Below are 13,553 nucleotides of genomic sequence, written 5' to 3'. Positions count from 1 at the left end.
AAACTGTTTATACAGGGCCATAATGTAACATAGAAGGTAATGGAGCCCTTTATACATTGTCGTGTATCTTTAGAAATAAATAATGGACAAACGGAGTCTTTAAATGCCTCAGATATAAAGTTATTCGCTGTCAAAGTGATGCCAAAATGAATGGGAGTCAATGGGAATGCTAACGCAAGTGAAGTTCTGCTACAAGATGGCAGCCCCCACCCGACTTCAACTTCCGGTCGAGTTCCTTGCCCCCTGGTGGATTGCCGCTGCTGTCCCTGCTGTTGAGCTAGGTGGGCGTGGCTTCAGCAACCACCTCCCGCCTCTTTGCCTATTTTGGATTATCCAGGAGTGACGCGCAGCCAAGATGGCGATGGTTGGCCCCGCCCACTTTGAACTTAAAAAAAACGCTCTTCAGAAATCAGCGGGTGACGTCATGGACTACGTCCCTGTTTTTATACATTCTGTGATCCTTACATTAAAATTGTGGGTTTAATGGTCTTATTTGCATATTTAGCTGTGTCTGTGACATTGATCAGACAAATGCAGCATGCGACCTGTTTACATAATCTATTTAGCATTTTGCATCTTCGTATTATTGAATCTCAAGTTCAAACTCAAGTATATAAATAATGTACTTTATGTTGTAGAAAAAAAAGTGACAGTATATTGAGCTTGTTTTACACAAACTTTATTTTAATTAAAACTGTTAATTAAAAATACCAATTGACTTCAGGCCGATGGAACTGGAAGTGACTATAAAGATAAGAATAAAACGCATCAGTTTTATGTGGTTAACATCACCATTTTGCTTTTTTGCCACAAATGCTGAAATGCTTATCAGTGACTGTTCAGTGACTGTAGAAAACATGTGAATATGGGGCACGTGATTGGTTCTCTGTTGCTAACCATATAGCCAAGCAGTTAATTCACACTGTGAAAGTTTGTCTTTATTCTTTCCGACATTAAAACTCTTTTTTATGACAGTCTCGTAATCACGACTTCATAAGTGGGATATAGGACATTTCTGATAGCACGTGAAGGCAGCATAACACATAACCTAATATCCTTATGACATCACTGTTTTCACAAAATCAATTGTTTGAGATGAATTAAATCTTTAAAAAAGCACTTTGCAGGGGTCATATCATGTTGCTAAAAAGAATATTATGTTGTGTATTTGGTGTAGGTTTAAGGTTAAAAAAACACATCATCCACATACTGTACATTATTGTTTCTCCTCTATGCCCCGCCTTCTTAAACACTTCTAATTTTTACAAAGCTCATCATTTCTGAAAAGCGAGGTGTGCTCTGATTGGCCAGCTGTACAGTGAGTTGTGATTGGCTGAATTCCTCAAGTGTGTGACAGATTTCAGTAGTCTTTGCAACTTTACAAATCTTCTTTATGCACCAAGAGCTTGTAACACTCCAAGAGAAAGAATAAAATTGAAATTGAATCATATGACCCCTTTAAAACCATTTTCAAAGGTGCACATTTTTAGAATGCCAAAATGTTGTCCTGTGTCCTGATTCAGGGGTTTCAGTGTCATGTAAACACAATCCAGCCGTTGTCTTTTGAAATGTTGGAAGAAAGGTGGAGAGGAGAATCTGAAAGCTGCAGAAACACTCATTCTCTGTAAAGAACACTTGCTGGCAAAATAAAAGCCACCGCTTCAGGTCGACTTTGCACCAGAGTCATCCTCTGGCCTCGGTTATCCAGATAGAGAAGTTATGTTGCCAAGTGTAAACCCGCCTTGTCCGGATTGACTGATGATTGGATCACAGTGATCGCATGGTAATGCCGAGTGTAAACGGAGCCGATGTTGTGCTCTGTATGCGAAACTTTTCAATAACACAAAGGAAAAACTTTTAATGTTTTAGTACATTGTAGTCATGTCAAACATTTCTCTATCGGGAGTTAAAAGCAGGGTTTAGAACAACAGGGATAAGCGCAGTGTGAAAAGCCCTAAAAAGAGAAAAGAATAGATAAAATAGCTAAACAAACGAACTTTACAGAAAATAGTGTTTTTTTTTTCTTTAAATCCTGAGCTTTTTTGCTATATACAGCAAGTTTAACTTTAGCTATGGCATTTGCACTGTTAACATAAGAGAAAAAAAATCATTTATTTCTCTTATGTTTACTCTCAATCCATCATGAAACATTCGTTTGTGTCTTCGGGGTGAGCTGCCACAACACGGTTATTGCACAGAGGTTTGAGACTTTTGACGGCCGATGGCAACACAACAGTCATATGGGCTTGGTTTGACTGAGCAAATAATCACATCACAGCTTTGGGCAAGTCTCATTAGATCTCCAAACTACATTGGACCACACAGGTGCTACATGCACCATCATTTGTCATTAAATGACTCTACATCCCGCCAGCCTTTTTGTTTTATTCTGTGCTTCAACTTTCCCCATCTCTCCATCAAGTAAGGCAAACTTTTCCTTCTCTCCTTGTCTTCAAGATGTGAAAAAGCTCACAGCAGCTCATCATGTAAATGTATCATAACTACACCATTTCCAGTGAGGTTATTTTAAATCCTAATTAACCCCAATTAGACATTGATGAAGACGATCAGGCTCCACAGAGATGCACCATGGGAAGTCAGCATGGTAGGGACTGTGATCTTCATGTAATCAGCTATTATGGCACCACAGGGAAAGCAAATATCCCCAGGGTTTTATGCCCTTATCAGACTTCCTTTTCAAGTAAATTATGAAATCAGTAGTTAGTACTCGGGTTTAAATGAGGTGTAAATGAAAGCAAGGTTTGATTATCAACCGTAATTGATGCCCTTTGTTGCCACGCTGTGAATGAACAAACTGACTCATATTACAATTTTTAGTAAAAAAAATTCTGAGAGGAACTGGACACCAAATAAATTCATTTTCAATTAATTATGGCTCTATTGACCAGGTCTAAAGTACAGAAAGCTCTGAAAACATATAATGTATCCCTAACGTTTGTTTTTTTGGGGGATAAAAAAAAAAATTAATAATATAGGAACGTTCTTTTTAACGTTTTATGGCTTTAAAACCATAAAATAAAGTTTATTATTTTCAGATAATCATAAAAAAATGTATACAGAACATTTCACTAAATTATGATTTTAAAGCAAAGTTTTGGAAACTGAGAAAGAATGGTATTTCAATAAAGAAAGTTCCCTTTTGAACATGGTCTTTTGGGAAACTCCTGTTTCATCTGAATACTGATTACTGATTCGTTCACTTTCATGTAGCTGCATGAACAAATTGCATTTCAGCCCCCCAAAACAGGTGAAGCTGTGTTCCTGTATAATCCATGGGGGTCTCAGGTCATGCTCCCTCAACAGGATGGCAAAATGCCTCCTTCTAAGGGCACAGTCCAACCTGCGGACACTCAGGGCAGTTCATGTGCCAGGCAAACTGAACCAAGAGCTGGACATTTTGTCCCAGAACGGAAACTACACCCACAAATGACTCTTAAAGAAGGAAGGTGGACTGCTTCGCCTTAGAAGACAACATTCACTGCCCAACTAATTTTTGAAGGAGCAATATGCCCTTGTCCACTACTGGCCCAACACTCACCTGTAAGTCTTCCCTCCAATTGCCTGTTTCCTCAGGTCATCTGGCGAGTCAGGGACGTCTGATGCAGCCTCCTGGCCGATACCATTCAGGACAGTCCTCTCTCGCAAGCGAGAGGCAGGATTTGGTGTCCCCAGCCCAAGTTGTTGAGCCTGTTTAAACCTTTCTGCAAGAGTTGCTGGATAAAGGGTGCATCCCTTCCATGCTCCAAGTATATGTGGAAGCCATTAGGGTGAATCACCCACTAGTGGCTGACCAGTCTGTCGGCAAAAACAACCTTGTTGTTAAATTCCTGAGGGGAGCTTGAAGATTGAATCTGCCTCTTCCTCCTACTGTGCTGTCCTGGGACTTAAGGGTCCGCCTTTGAGCCTCTCAAGTCAGCTGACTTACAGTTCAATCCAATTCAAGTTTATTTGTATTGTGTTGTTTACGATACAAATCGTGACAAAGCAACTTTACAGAAAATTAAGTTTCTACAATATTAAGTAGTAGCTTATCAGTGGTGACTGTCAGTTTATGTGCATATGGCAGAAATTTACAGGAAAATAAATTAAAGACAATCAAACAGACAATTAACACTATTAACAGCAATTATTATATGATGCAATCAAACTTGTAGCAAAATGTGTTAGTTCTGTTTGTTGATTCAGGATTAGCATCATCTGGGGTCCTCTGAGGGTCAGCATCATCTCTTCTCAGGTGTTCTCAGGTGTTCTGGATCCAAGACTGGAGCTTGTGTAAATCCTAGTTACATCCCGTGGCAAAAACAGAGAAACAAGTAGAGACATAATTAACGTAGCTACTGTTCCAAACAAGTAAAATTAATTTGTCAAACCCACGCTAAAGAATAATAATGCGCATTTGATCAGATATAACTGCAGTCCAAGATTATGAGATACATTATTCGAATGATTGGCCAAAGAGAAGTCACACTGGACTATAAGTCACATTTATTTAGAGCCAAGAGAAAACATTACCATCTACAGCCGCGAGGGGGCGGAAAATACGGTAGTTATGTTGATCGTTTCCTCAGAACCTGGGTCTCATTATTAGCTCATGCTACTTACTGCGCGCACTACAGGACTGGGCTCGAAGAACAGCTTTGTTTTGCTCTTACATTACATTGGAAACTCCAAAATGCCTATGTTTTGAGAACGTTTGAGGAACCAGAATACAATTTTCCCATAACGATCTGGAAACCTAATATTTCCTGGAAGTAGAGATGAACATTCTGGAATCAATCGATTTATTTGCCGTCTTTTTAAAATCTATATTCAGAGTTGTTTAAAGTTTTTTTTTGAGCAGTTCTGTTGAATAAATGGTTTAAAGCCTGACCTACACTGCTCAAAACTTGAGAGTGAAAATCGCTAACTGTTAAGGCTAACTGTTTAGGATGTGTAGTGGTTTGGTAATGAAAATAATGGGCAAAGTCTAATTCATGTCACGACCAGACATCTTTGGCCCTTCAGTAAAGTCGATTCCCCTAAGTGGAGTGTATTATCACTCTCCAACAACCTGGAATCGATTCTTTTTTTGTAATGATTCTCTTCCCCAACTATCAGTAAAGATGTTATTTACTAGTTTGAAATTCAACACTACTGTATTAAATAGAGCACAATTTACACTTTCGAACATTTCACAGAACAGTAAAAGTATTTTTAAATAGTATTGAATCAAAAAACAATAACTTTTTTTGTGTACACACACACACACACACACACACTGTCTGGTCAGCTATCCTTGTGGGGACTCTCCATAGGTGTAATGGTTTTTATACTGTACAGACCGTATTTTCTATCGCCCTACACCAACCCTACACCTAAACCTAACCCTCACAGGAAACTTTCTGCATTTTTAGATTTTCAAGAAACTTCATTCTGTGTAATTTATTAGCTTGTTTACCCGTGGGGACCTCAATTTAGGTCCCCACCGTGACACGAGTCCCCATGAGTCTGTGTGTATTCAGGTTTAAGTCCCCACCAGAATAGAAAAACAAGTACACACACACACACATATATATTAAAAAAAGAAGCTCTAAAAAAGAAGCTTGTCCATCACTCATATACAGTGATAGGTTGGGATTCACCCCTCCTAGTGACGCAATTTAACGAAAGTAGAAAGCAGTAGAAAGCGAGACCTTGTGATCCCATCGTTAAGAGAGGAACCAGGGTTAATTGAGGTGCTTAGAGCGATAGTGTTTCTCCCAGAGGGGTGAAATGGTAAGCCACACCAGCGGCCTTCTCTGTCACTGACACATGTGGGTGGTAAAGGTCAAGTGTGGCCGTCCTGTATCTCTGTCTGGCCTTGTCTTCTACTTTCCTTCACCTTCCTCGTCCTCTGTGACCTTATCTCTATCTTCCCATCCTTCACATTCAAGCTCCATTTGACAGATGACAGATGCCTGTGTGCGGTGGGACAGCTGGTGAGGCAGGAGGCTGAACCCACTGTTTTAACTATAATCAGATTTGATGTCTCTCGAGGAAGATGTTGGTGACCCCCTGTCAACATGACATTCTCTCTGCCGTCAGGGGTGTGTGGGTCTTCATGCACTAGTTGTGTAGCTGTGAGTGTAGCTGATACATTTAAGGACTCCCACATAAAAGTGCTGTTGTGCATCATGGTTCATCAGTGGTATCAGATCGTAATACCATTGTAGTGATACTGTATATCATGTGGTACTTAAATTACCATGCTATTTTCATGACATTCATCTTTCAAGAATACAGTTGGCTATACATTTACATTTAATCTTTTAGCAGACACTTTTATCCAAAGCAACTTACCAAAAGAGGACAATAGAAGCAATTAAACCAGCAAAGGAGCAAATATATAAGTATAAGTGTACTATACCATGGTCCAAAAAAATACAATTATAGTACTCTATTGTAAGTGTATTCCATGGTACACATCCAAAGAAACATGGTGTTATAACACTGAGATATACAGGTGCATCTCAAAATATAAAATAAATATATATTGTTTACTTATTTCAAAATGTAAACTTTCTAGATTCATTAAAGGTAAACAAAAACATTTCTAAAAAGTTTTTTTTTATTTTTTTTTATTTTTTTTTTTATGATGATTAGAGCTTACAGCTCATGAAAGTCCAAAATCCAGTATCTAAAAATATCAGAATAATTACATTTGAGTTAAAATAATTTTCCTCCCTACAGTGTATAATGCCCCCCCCCCACCCAACCAAAAGAAAACATGGAATTACTTTGATCCTAAATAGGATCACCATAGTAATATCACAGTACCATTTCCAGAAACCAATTTTCAAAAAATATGGTATTAATGTTCAGAAATTAGATTACTACGGTGCATATATGCAACCCCTCACAACGCCCCACCCCAAAATAAGACGATACTAAAGCTAAACTGAAATTAATAACAACTAAAGCCAAAACTAAGTTTAAACGAAAGCTAACTCTGAAACTGAAAAAAAGGTCAATCTTAAGCTGAAGCTTAAACTACAGTTAAAACAAAGACAAATCTGAAACTAAACCTAAACTAGCTCATTCTAAAACCAAAGCTAAAATAAAGGATAACATGTATGCTAAATCTTAAACTATAGTTGAACTAAAAATAAATCTAAATTTCATCTTTAACTAAAGATCATTCTAAAACAAAATTTACAGTGAAAGCTAAAATAATGACCAAAAATTAGGCTGTAGTTAAAGTTAAAAATACACCTACAATTAAAGCTAAAAAACGATGGTATTATTTACCACAGTAAATTAACAACATTGCTTTGTAATGTGCAAAAACATTGTATTTTGATAAATGTCTAAAAAAATTGTTGGTTGCACTTACAGTGTACGTACATAAGAAAGTACTGTTAATATAAGGTAACTGTAGGGCGAGTTTTAGAGGTAGGCTCAGGGTTAGCCCCTAGTTATTGTAGTATGCACATGAGTAACAGGACTATAAAATAAAGTGCTACCAAAATGATATATTTGCTAAAGACATGGTAGCATGAAGCGCTTGGGTCCGGACTAAACGCTCTCCCCGGACAGGTTAAGCATAAACTTTACTCTGCTCTGTAAGTGTGAACTCGTGAAGCTAACATTTGCAAAAACATCTGTAGGTGTTACATGTTGTGTTTGGTGTGCAGTGTTTTAGTCAGTGTGTCTGTGGTGTGTGAGGAGCCGCACAGCCCAGCAAGAGTCTGTCCAAACCACTGCTCTCGATCCATCTCTGTGCGCGCATGGAGCGAGTCAGACGCAGCAGGAATAGAGACATCTGCAGAAATACATCTGCCATAATCACTCCCACTCTGTGGTCGGACGCCCTGTACTTACAGCAGCTGTCGTCGGCTTCCCCCTTCACATCCATCTTTTCTCCTCCTTCATTGCCCCCCGTTCACCAAACAGGAATCCCTCACTCCACTAAAACCTGAGAGTCACAGATGACGGACTCGAGCTCAAACTCGCTGTACCTGCATGTGCTTTATATTTAGGCTAAATTATGGCATTGCCTTTGTATTTTCAGCAGCGAGATTAAATTACCTTTCAAATTTCTTTTAATCCAGTAAAACTGATGTTCAAATGCACCCAGAGATGATTGTGAATAATCAATCTCAATTCAGAGATGAACAGCATGGTGCAGTGTTACGAGAAAACCCTCAGATTTGATGAAAGCTGGTCCAAGGTGTTGAGAAACAATCCAGGGGTGTGTTTCCCAAAAGCAACTATGGTCGCAGGTTCCATCATTACCAACAGATTTCAGTGGAACTAACTACCATAGTTAGCTAACGATGCTTTTGGGAGACGCACCCCAGAGTAGTGGTTTGAGATGTGACTAATTATACGACTCCAGCTGATTTTACTGCAATGTTTTCAAATTGTTTTCCACAGTGTAGTACACAACCTCTAATTATTTAGACACTGCAAAGCTAATTATCTGAACCACCCCCAAATTCTCAGTTTGACTGTAAACAATGCTAGCGTTAGCTAACAACAGCTGTATCCGAATGCACATGCTTCCTCATTACATAGCAGGCCAACATCAGTATGTGTGAAAGAGTAGTACAGCCGAATTCCCAGTATTTCTATGTGAAAAGTACACATAGAATCACTAATGAATCACTATTTCCCACAATCCAATGCGGAGTAGCGTCGAGCTTTAAGCGAGAGCGAACGAGTTTGAATGAGAGATGACGTTTACATCTTTATTATTTCTGTTTAAAGTTTTTTCCTACATTATATTAAAATATGTTATCAAGACAATAACTCAGTTCAATATTTGACTAATTTACTCAGGAGGCAACGTTGTTAACTTACAAAAATTATGATAATTTGGTGGATAATTTAAAAATGTTCGTTAATCACAGCAGTGTATTCATTCTAAAAAAATAATAATAATTATATACCATCGATGAAACCACAAAGCTGACGCGGAGGCATGTATAACTGCAATATAAAGTAATTTTGAGTATTATTGCTATTAATATTATTTTCTAAAATTAGGTAGGCTACATGTAATATACAAGTACATATGGCAAGGTTTTTGCAACAGCTCCAAGTCTAACGCGTAGTGTATAGGCTACGTCACCGTCCGAATCCGTTCACTTATTTATCAGTTCACTCCTTCCTGATACAGTGAATTTAACTGCCATACACTATATAGGGATTAGTGAATGACTGAGCGATTTCAGACACAGCATTCCGCGCAGGTAGGTCACATGACATTGACAACATAGCAAAACTTCTGGATAACTAGCTATTACACAGTTTCATAAATATATAATTTACAATATAGCAAAGTACTTCCTTCAAAAATAGTACTGCTCGGAAAAATGCGATTTTAAACGCAACCGTACTTACATTAATCACAGTGTTTGTGCTGCAGACATGAAGGATAGCTGAAATTGTGAAGCTTGTTGAACAGACTGAAACTTATCGATGATTTTCAAGTAAAAAAATAAGTATCAACCACTCTGAATAGCCTAGTAACCACATAGCAACACATTATAAACGCTCACAGCCAATCTTAATGACAACCTCAACTCGCTTATGAAAACAACTGTACCATGGAAATATATGGTTTTTAGTAGTAGCTACCTCGGAATACCATTTAAATAACGAGTTAGAATCTGGTATTAATTCACGACCAAAATTAAACCATGTATTACCACCTTCTACCATGCTACCACTAACTTTATTATTATTATTATTATTATTATTAAAACGTAAACGTACATGCCCGAGTTATTTAAGTGAGGTTTTCGTACACAAGCTTGAAATGTAAAATAAAACACCCAAAACTAAAATGCAATGACACTTATATGTCCAGAAGGTGGCGTCAAGGGGTTGCATTTTACATGTTTGCAAAGCTGGTGTACAAAGCTGGTGTTTGTTTATGTACAGTATGTTCTTGTTTATGTTACATTGTGTACCAAATGTCCACACAAGGATACTAAAACTTTTTTAGTATCCTTGGAATTTTGGATGTTGTGGGTGCAAACAGGTTTTCTGTAAGGGGTAGGTTTAGGGTTAGGGGATAGAAAATATAAGAAGTAACAGAAGTCTATGGAAGGTCCCAATAATTCACAGAAACCTAGCATGTGTGTGTGTGTGTGTGTGTGTGATGGTATGTGCTGCTGCAAGGCACAATAAAGCAGCAGTGAAGCTGGAGAATGTTGTGGTGGTCTGTTCGATCCATCATTCTCCCAGGGCGCACTGCTGAAACAGATCAGGTGTCATATTTGTGCACATTTGGGCTGTCCATTCAGACTTGCCTCTACAAACACACTGTCACACACACACAAATTCAGTTAAATGTGACCCAACAATGGATAATAAACAAACCTGCGGCTAAATTGACATGCCACATAAATAAGTTTCTGTTCACTAATCTAATAACATGACTGTGAAGCTCTGGTTGAGTTCCATCAGCGCTACTGAAACACGAGCCCACACTCTTACAGAAGCTATGGGAAATGCCAAAGACCAACAAATATAATGATCCTTTGCAAAGCGAGCTACTTCTTAAAACATAAAGGCAGCTAAATATGACAAAGAACTATTTAAACAGTGTGTAAGGTACAGGTTGACCTGCCACTAGAGGGCGCACTACCAAAACAATAACAATCCTGTGGTTTGATGACGCTAAGAAAGAGCGTGGAATGATGGGATTTGTTGTCTTCTACTCAACCGCTGACGGCCATCAATCAGACGGAAATCTAAATCATGGATTTAACGGATGAGGTAAAGTTTTATAAATGTTGTGCTTGATGTCATAGTTTTCAAATGCGAGTTCACCGATTTGCGCGAGTAGATTACATACAAAGTCAATGCAAAGACGTGATCAGATTATGGATCATGCGTGTCCTCGCGCGGGTCTAGAGATGCGATGCCCCACGTTTGCCGTGTATGACCCATAATACTAATCTTGTTTACCATTATAATAGCATATGTTTTCTGTAAAGATACGAATCAAAACAACTCACCTGTCGAGTAAAAAACAAGTTTACGGGAGCTCTCTTGTCGACAGAACCAGCGGCTGATGGTAAACAGTAATTATGTTCCATTAATAAGTAACACAGTCCACCATAAAATGTGCAAGAAGAAGTAAATAAGGAACTGCTAGAAGCAAACAAGTGGTTTGCTGGACGCTAGACACTACTTCCGCATTTGTCCACGACACTGTTGTCATGTGGTTTCTACGTCAGTAAAGGTGGTAACAAACGGGGGCAGGGTTTCATATTTTTTTGAAGCACCCCTGGGCGCCGCCATTGGCTAGCGGACCCCCACCTGCTGTTAGCATTCCATTGACTCCCATTCATTTTGGCGTCACTTTGACAGCGAATAACTTTACACCTGAGGCGTTTAAATACTTAATTTGTCCATTAATTATTTCTAAAGAAACACGAAAATGTATAAAAGATAAAAGGCTCCATTACCTTGTATCTTACGTTATGGTCCCATAGAAGCAGTTTTTGTAAAAAATAGGCTAACGATTGCGTCATAACCAGCGACTCTCTGTCGCACAGTAGAGAAATTACCGTATGGACAGGAGGAGAATCTCGCAGGCAATCTTTAATCAGAATACTTACCAAAATTTGCTCCCGTTCACGCTCGCCTTCTCTGGAAGATTCAGTGGGTGATTCAGATTTCTCTTGGCACAGTGATTAGAAGACGTACAGGTTGCTCACGTGATATCTACGTCATCAAGCTCAGTTTGAGTCTGCGCAGTACGCCCGACCCCCAGGAAGTGTGTGCTTCTAATTGACTTCACTTGTCTCCGTTGAATCCAATGGGGTCGCTGTGTCCATTTCTTTTACTGTCTATCGTAACAAAGGTTAACTAACGTCATCGACAGGCGACTGCACTGCCCCGTGTCACTGTTTAGAATGGGAAATTTCTCAAGATTTACAAGCAGTTGAAAACATTAGAGATATTGTTAGTAATCAGCTGGATTTTGGTTTTACGATATTTTACTGCAAAGATCTTACAAATTGTACTTTTAAGGGCGATATAAAGATTAATATAAAGATATATAAAGATTTTCTCTAAATTAGGTTTCAGCATCGCAACACTCCTTTCTCCACCAAAGCAGCTTGACAGAAAATCACCATAAAAAAAAAATAATAATATATATAGATATAATACAATAAATTTTACACAGACACATACACAGACATACACAAACACACACACACGTTATATAGGCCTAGCTTTTATTTGTCATTTTCATTTTGTATTATTCATATTATCTAAAAAAAAAAAAAAAAAACTGTATGGATCCCAGGTTGACAACTCCTGCCTTGGATCATTTCATGCTGCGTTGAAAATATTATTTCAGCAAAACAAAAGGATCTCTGGAAAACAAACGTCAGAAATATGAAGTGTGAACACTGTCTGTAATGTTCCTGTTTATCAACTCTTGCATCACAGGTATACATTTCATCATTCTCAGTTTTCCTCTCTTCCTTAAATGATCCTATCAGAGTTCACCACAGGCGTCGGTGACAGTAACTTCTGATTTCGGCAGCACTTTCATTAGAAACAGAGAAACCCTTCCTTCTGCCCGTGCTTTCATGCTGTTCTCAGATGTTGTTCACCCGTTTCTCCTCTATTATCTTTTATTTTGTGTCGTTTGGAAAAATTGATCTTTGAAAGTTGGAGAAGCTTTGAACAGAACTTCAACGAATACAACATGTTAAAGACAGAGAACACAAACGTTGCTGGCATAATCACATTCATACGTTTATCACACAGAAATCAAGGTCATAAACTGAAGTCTAAGGGCAAATAAACAATCAGTAGATTGATTTATGGGTTCTTGAAGTGTGGCTCATGCAGCAGTAGACTCCAGCTCCTAAACGCTTACAGATGGGCTGTAATGGGCTTCCTTGTTTGCCGCTGATCCATCAATTAATCACACTCTGCTTCTGCTCACACTGATCCTGGACCAGCTTCCTCTGGCTGGATCCAAACAATCTGTGCTGCTGATCTAAGATCAGTGTGAGGAGATAAAGAGCAGTTTTATGTCAGATTGTATTAAGTATGTGTTGAGGAAATAATCATGCATGCTCATGTCGTGAAAGTCTGATTCATTCCAGTGAATCAGTTCATCTTAAACAGTCCTGGATGAACTCATTGCAGTGAACTGATTCATACTAAAAGGATCTCTCTTTTATACACAGATTTGTAAAATCTGATTTATTATATTCAATCTCTTTGGTTCTCTCTCTCAAATGTTGAGATTAAATTAATTGTGAATCGGTTTGTCCTAAACAGTTCTTTATCTCGTGTAAAGCTAGGAATCATGATTCATTCTACTGAATCGTTCATCTTAAAGGACTGCTTTCGAACATATGCTGAATCTGTTGAATCAGTTTATCCTAAAACGGTATGCACAGTTGGAAATGTCAATTCATTCTTTTGAATCTGTTTGACCTAAACATGTATCTGTAGAGTTGGAAGGCCTGGTTCATTCTAGTGAAAGGGTTCATCATAAACTGTTCTGTCTGTCAAATCTGATTAATTCG

The sequence above is a fragment of the Carassius auratus genome, chromosome 25 (genome assembly GCF_003368295.1).
Source record: "Carassius auratus strain Wakin chromosome 25, ASM336829v1, whole genome shotgun sequence".
Taxonomy (NCBI): domain Eukaryota; kingdom Metazoa; phylum Chordata; class Actinopteri; order Cypriniformes; family Cyprinidae; genus Carassius; species Carassius auratus.
The sequence above is the reverse complement of the archived record's forward strand: the minus strand, read 5'-3'. Positions refer to the sequence as shown.